General features: G+C 38.5%; 1 long non-coding RNA gene across 1 annotated transcript; it reads right to left on the bottom strand.

The window, feature by feature from the left end:
• Positions 1-386: 386 nt before the first annotated feature.
• Positions 387-6,510, bottom strand: LOC146593276 (uncharacterized). Its single transcript, XR_014896414.1, has 3 exons — positions 6,285-6,510; positions 3,493-3,750; positions 387-2,541 (listed from the first exon to the last, which is right to left on the bottom strand). It is a non-coding gene; the product is annotated as an uncharacterized LOC146593276 (long non-coding RNA).
• Positions 6,511-7,398: the final 888 nt, after the last annotated feature.

The raw sequence follows: 7,398 nt of genomic DNA, 5'->3' as shown, positions 1-7,398 counted from the left end.
AAGATCACTCTTTTGGGACAGGAAAGGAGGAGAGGTCAACAGCCACGATGTTATTGGCCACATACGGAGTTCAACATATCACAGTAGTCATGATTAAGAATTAGGAGGAGTAGGAATGTGGTAAAAAAGATAAAGGGTTATGTAAAATGAGTCAGGTAGCTCAAATGCTCAAGGACTCTTAAGAGGAATGAAAAGAATAAAATTAGGAATAACATATAAGTCTATCTTGTGAAATTCTGTTAGTATTTGGGTTTGAAACTCAAAAACTACATGGTGTTTTTTCTTGTTTCCTGGCATTCTGGAGTCAATCAGAAGAGAGTCACTCTGTACTCATACAATTAAGTATAATATAAACAAGAAGAAAATGGTTTCAGACATCTTTATTAATATTTAATAACACAAAAGGCAAGAGTCATCTCTCTAAAAACATATCAAGAATCCAGGATTCCAGCTGCAAGACTCCGAGCATGATAATATTATGCTACACAATGCTGATATAAAGTCAATATTTTCATACTTCTCGTGTAAAAGCAACAGTCAAAAATTTTTATTTAAAAATCATAACTATGGAGCGGAGGAGGAGCAGTAAAGTTATTTTAAATTACCCTTGAGACAGCAACTGGGACAATACCAATAAAAGCAATTCTCAGTGCCCCTGTTCTTTGGTCATAATTTAATGTTCTTAAGTTTACCTTGTTCTACAGAATAAAGTGACCAAAAGTTGTGGCTGAGGCAAGTACACTGATAAGGAAGGTACAAAACATGGACTAGAAGTCAGACACAGATGGAAGTGTTTTCTTCAACTAAAACCACTACTGGCAGAGACCTCAAGCCACATGCTAGTATTTGTTTTTTGCAATTCACAGGTCTGTAGCTTTTTACCTCTAGGTCACGCCTGTTCTGCACAGTTTGTCAAAAGACCTGCATCTGTAATAAACAGCTATTCAATTTTAAAGTCACCATATACAGATTTTCACATTTTTTAAAGCCATACTAAATTTAATACATCAAATAGAGTTAAACTCATTTCTCTTTAAGTCTCAAAGTTCACAAGCGTTACTGTGGTTGCATATTTTAAAATATGCATCTGACTATCAGTTTTCTAAAAATAGCAGGTTATAAATTTAGCATTTTACTTGATAACCACAGAAGTGAGACAAAGACGTTTGATATTTAATGGGGGAGGAGAGGAGGGAGACATTAAAGCCATCCAACAGAGAGCCCAATTTCTGAAAGTCCAACGAAAACGGCTCACTACTTAAGTATGTACTTAAACAGCACCATCTGAACAATTATTTTTAGAATGTACTAAGACTGCAATGCATTCCAGCATAATAAGAAATCACAACTGCCATGAAGTAGTAGCCTCAGGGCTACATTAAGATAGTTAAACAATTTAAATATGCTGGTGAACTTAATGAAAGACCTAGGCATTAGTTAAAAACAGGGTTTCATGGTAACTGATTTAAGAAATAAATTGGATTCAAGCACAAGCATCTGACTAGTTCACTCCAACTGCCAGAAGCAGAAAACAGGAAAATAAAAATGTTCTTTACCTACTGCCAGAGGGTCTAGTTCACCCTCCTGCCACCCCTTCTCACTCAGCTTCAGAACAAAGCTTTTCCTTCTCCTAATCTGAACATTAAAATAAGTCCTATTCTTCAAAAGTAATTTCCTACACAGAAAAGAACAAAGGTACACGGGCATGCATGTGCATTGTTCACTACTGCCAGACATAAGGTTTTTATTTCACAGATCTTGCATCACATTTAATTGAGGTTTGACTATAGAATCCCCTAGAAGAGAGAAAAAAAAATAAAGCTTTCTGCTTTCTAACAAAAAACTTTTCACTCTTGAAAAAAAAAAATCTAAGTTTTGTGGCCCTTGACACCTCCAACATACCTCTTATCTACATAAAACCTCAAAAGATGCAATCCTTTCCACATTGCCACTTTGACAGTAGGTGCTTTTTTTTTTCTTTAAATCTTGAAAAGGAAGGAGAAAGCCTAATTGTTAGATTCATAAGCTTCACTTATTTTTTTTTTTTATATAATCATCTAAAGGGACTACAAGTAGAAAAGGCTTTATAAAGACAGTCTGAGCACAGAAGAATCCCATTTCAACAATTCACCTGGCACTTCCTATGCAAGGGATGGCCAGGCGTGTTCACGTTATTAGAACTATGAAGTCTTAAACTCAGATTTATTCACTTGATCTTCAGATAGCAAGATATCAGGTTTAGGTCTGATAAAAAACCATCTTCATGACATTATAACAAAAGGACCATGGGGAGGCCAAACAAATTCCCTAGAGACTACTGCATTGGAAGTAATTTTCTGTCTAGGCCTCCATTTCTATGGTGGCTCAATGGCTCTCTCTGTGTGATGGAAAAAAAGTCATTTCTTTCTCAATCCCATTTTTGTCAGGAGATCCTGCTTAATGAAGGCCAAGATCCAAACCCAGTCATCTTCCAGCAACATAAATGGTTCTCAAGATCTTCTGCTGAAGGCTTGTGATGCAGTATAAAGGATAGAAGGTGTCCTGAAGCAATTTGGAGGAAATGAAGAGGGAGAGAAGAGTCACAAGATGCACCAAAGTAATAAGGCATGTAACATAGTTCCAAATGACCTGACTCAGCATGAAAGAGGAACTGGTAAAAATCTCCTTAGAATTTCTTTGCTAGTTCTCAGGTGAAAGGAAATTTAGGATAAACTTCCTGTGTCAGCAACAGCATAGCTAGAAAAAGAAAGGTCTGATTTGGGCTTCTGATGGTTGCAAGCAAGAGGCTGTCACACTGTACAGCATGAAGTGAGGAAAGCAGAATTTACCTGAGCTGATTCTACCAATATCGCTGGCTGGGCCTTGGGAATTGCCGATTGCATGGGTTAGCAGCACATCCCCTCAGTCAGGGCATCCCAGTCTACTTCCTTCAGACAGACAAAGGAACAGGACTTGACAAACCCAGCAGCCAGACTCCTCTGTAGGAACATACTTACACATTTAGAACTGGGAAACTTGCTCTGTGCTGGGATTCAAATAGGCTTTTCAAACCATTTGATGGCTTACATTTCACTGGTTATCCAAAGCTAGCACTAGTAGAGAGAGAATAGGAGGGGATGATAATCACATGGCTATAGGCCATATACAGTCACTGGCCTTTACTTAGGCCCTTAGCCACCACATTTTGCTCTTTAGCTTCCCTTGTAGAAAAGGGTCACAGAAAGAATGCCATTCTTCAGAGAACTGAAGTGTAAATATGACCCCAGGAATGGGAAGCTTACACAGAGATGTAAAAATATTATTTCCAAACACCCAGCGTATTTTCTCCTCTCTCTCCCCTCTTTTCCCCCCCCCTCTCTTCAAGCTGTTCATACTCTCCCTCTCTCAGCCTAGAGAAGTGGAAGACAACATTAATAGAAAAAGCATAAAGAAACAGCATAAAGTCCATCCTGCACATCTGAGTGGATGGCAGTTCAAAGGGGCCCTACCTACCTGCAACCCTGTTGTTTGCGTCAAGAACTCTGTTTGCCCAAGGAAAAAGAGACGAGTAAATCCTGGAAGCAGATCCTTCCCCAAAGGAAGTTTCTTTGAGTCTGCAACCTGGAGCTTTTTTCTTGAGACTCAGTCCTCTGAGTGGATTCTTTCTTCAACCTTTCACTCTGGTTCTTTACTTTTGTGGGCAGCTGGAAAAGAATGAAGCTGTAGGCTGAGGCAGGGACTCCATACTTCCAGGATAGGGAGGCAGAAAGACTGGAGGGGAAGGAAAAGTGCTAGTTGGTAACTTCTTGAATAATGATCTGCATTCCTTCATTTTCTGCCACACAGAGACATACACATAGAGTCACTGTAATAGGGGAGGATGAGAAGAGATGAATACTAGACATGCAGTTTTTTCATGCTCTGATGCCAAAAAAACCCAAGGTTTTGGACTGTGAACTTTCAAGACACTTATGATATCTATAATAGATGAGACGAATCATAAGATGTTTTGTCCAGAAAGTTCTCTTTCAGTCTGTTCCAAGTAGATGTAGGTGGAAAAAAAATTTATGGGCTCATTTCTGGAAGAAAAAAATCCAAATCTCTCCTCTGTCTATTTTCTATCAGGAAAATTAAAAATGGTATTTATTGCAATGCAGTGAACATTTCCCCATGACCCTAGACAGAAAGTTAATTTAAGAAGAAGTCACCATACTTACCTGAAGGTTACCCTTTCCACTGACTTCCTAACCCCATCCCCAACTTCTCTGGAGAGGCCTACATCCAATTTCAAGTCTTCTATTTTACTTGCAAAAATCATATTAAACACAATGACAACAGTTTAATTATCTTATCACAGTTTCCTGTTTAATATAATGCACAGGTCTGTTAGCTGGGGAAGTCAAAAATCTATCCACATTCCTGAATCAAGTATTTAGATTTCTAGAATCTCCCCCCTTTATCCTGAGAACCTAGGCCTCCTAGGAGTTAGTTTTGATTACTTCAGCAACAACAAAAATCAATGCTTAAGAGAGAAGTTTTCCTCTTCATTAATTCTGAAAGCTGATAGACTTTGGTGAAATTTTATCAGCGGCATGGAGCCGAGATGTAACAAAACAGGATAGGAAAAGTCATAGGACTAAAAATACACATACATGCATAGCTTCTCAAGTATAATATTTACTGGCCTTTTATTCACTGCACTATCTTTTGCACAACAGCAACAGTGGCTAGAGTTTGCATATGGGGTAACTGCTGAGTTATGTGCCTCAGATGAGGCATGATCATTTTTAGCTACATTGCTGTCTATGGCTCTCAGCAAGACACCAGGTAGAGCATGATCCAATAGTTAACCAAGAAGGTGTGCAACTGATTTGCCTTTTATGTTTGACATAATTTCACTTAATTCATTTTGGGGCAATTTTGGTAGTTTTTTTTTCCTTTTCTCTTTTAGAGCATATACCTGGCCAAAACATCTTTATCAAGTTAGGTATTTGGAGTGTCCTTCATTATAAGCTTGTTGCCCCACACCTATCCCAAAGAAACTTCCCTTCATTCTGCTTCAAATAATCCAAGAAGTTAGAACAAAATTGTCATTAAAACTGCTGCAATGACGTGTGTGTGTGTGTGTGTGTGTGTGTGTGTGTGTGTGTATACATGCATTTTAACTTGTGCAGGTACAGTATCAGACAGGAAAGTTTCCCTATGGTTTCAAAAAGCCATCAAGGACAGAAATTGATATCCTAATTTTTTTTTTTTTGGGGGGGGGGGGCAGGGAAGAGGAGGAAAGGAACTCAGTAAGTTGGTTCTAAAGAAACTTCTTCACTTGCTCATGCAGAAAGATACTTCATTTCTTGGTTCCTCTGAGGACACTGAATATAGTGATGATATTTCAATTTAATATAAGAATTTTTGCTCTAAATACCAAGGCTATTTCATAGAAATTTGAATATTAATTTCCAGCGGTGCTTCATGACTTCTGCCCAGGTTATTTCCATTTCAACAACAACACAGAGTAAGATGTTTTGCTACTTCTTCCAATTTGGTAAAGCATTGCCTTTTTAAGATCAACTTTTAAAAGGTTAGAGAGACAGGTTGTCTTCTGGACCCATATGCATGCTTTTGTTGAAGAGGGTCTGCTCTGTTCAGGAAGAATAGCAGCTAAAACATACATAAATGTCATTAGCCAACAGATGTCTCTCAGATGATGTCGATGATCTTCCAATAAGGCCGATCACACAAGATAAAAATGAAAGAAAAAAGTGTAATAGGACATGTTCAAGGAAAGAATTTTTACTGCTGTATGGTTTATGATAGTTTTGTAGCCAGCAATTTATGATAGTTTTGTAGCCAGCAAAGGACTTAAAATATGTTTCTTCTCGGATTCTTTTATGAACAGAAGGTTCTTTCTTATTAGATAGCTTGCAAACACCTTGACTCTCAGCAACTCTTCAAGCTGTTAATACACATTATTCACAAATACACTTAACTACAATGCCACACACAGCATTATAGGCTTAATTTCAGGCGACAGGAGCTGACGTCTGCAAACTTACTCTTGCAAAGTTGATATTCTTTTCCAGCTCTAAGCAATATGACATATCAGAGCAAGTCAACTCAGGTGAAGCAGCATGACCCAGCTTCTTGTAGGTTCTTTTCAAACAGTAACCTGGCTGGGTCCCTCTATCATGCCAAAAAAGGCATCCTTTGACACACCCTATATCACCAGGGAAACATCCCTGTTCACTGGAAAAAAGACTCCAGACCATCTTTGCTATAATGAGTCATTTGAAATTGAGAAATCCCACCTGTTCAGGCTGGTGGGGTGGAGAATACTGGTTGGTTGACTGGACTCAAGTAGCTGTTCAGTAAAGAGAAAAAGATCCAACATAAAACTTGAGGAAAAAAACTTTTTGTCCATCACTGTTTTCCTTATGGAAATGGATTGACAACAGAACTGTCTCTGGAAGATCATTCGGAAGCATGTAGTTAGGAATAACCTGTTTATAAATCTCTCTTTCCTTACATCAAGGTCAAAGTATCTACTCTTTTTCCAAGAAAGGGAAAACTCTTCAAATTTTTATCCTTTCACACATCTTTCTTCCTTTGTACAGACTTGTCCTGAACTCTAAAGAATAAGCAAAGCTTGTGATTTTTGTGTTCTAGCTATCAAAAAATACTAGCTTGACAGACTCCTATAGATGGATATGCAGCTCAGGCCAAAACAATTACATCTTTCTGCATTTTGAGGTAAGTGCTAGTAAGTACTTCCTCTGCTCATTTAAGATTTAGAATAATGGAAGAGATTTTGAATAGATCATCTAAAGTACCTGAATCTTTCTTATGCGAGTTTCAGAAGAGGTCTTTTCTTGCTTTGTATCAAACACCACAAGAGATTCACATTAGTGAGACAGGATGTCAGGCCAGCTTAAGAAGTTGAACACACAGCAGCTCCTCTCAGTCACCATACAGACTTTGCCATTTTACCTCAGGTGCAGGCTCTGACGGGATCTTTCTAGCTAGAGCAGGGAGAAGTTCCAACTCTGATGACACAAGAATGCAGGAGAAGGTATCTTCAGTTCAAGATGGATTCAGGAAAGGTACTGATAGCTCCGCTTGTGCAGCACATAGAATACAGTAAAGAATCCTATAATCAATGTTCTGATCTTCTTTGGGTGAAGAAAGTAATCCCTGTAGTATCTTTTCCACAGTGAACTGACTTGTTGGTAAGATACTCTGGGAGCAGAACTCCCTTTAGTGCTTTTTTCCATGCTCTCTGCACGGCAGGTAGATCACTGCCACTCAGTAATTCAAGAGATAGTGAAGAGGGATCCCCACTTTTCTGCATCAGTGTGGTTTTGCTCAATAGCCATCAAAGAAAAGTTTAAACAATTGTGAGTAAATCCTGTGGAAGACCATCTG

The sequence above is a fragment of the Rhea americana genome, unplaced genomic scaffold (assembly GCF_003343005.1).
Source record: "Rhea americana isolate MKP2758 unplaced genomic scaffold, rheAme1 scaffold_3, whole genome shotgun sequence".
Classification (NCBI taxonomy): domain Eukaryota; kingdom Metazoa; phylum Chordata; class Aves; order Rheiformes; family Rheidae; genus Rhea; species Rhea americana.
This window is presented reverse-complemented; position numbering and strand designations above follow the sequence as displayed.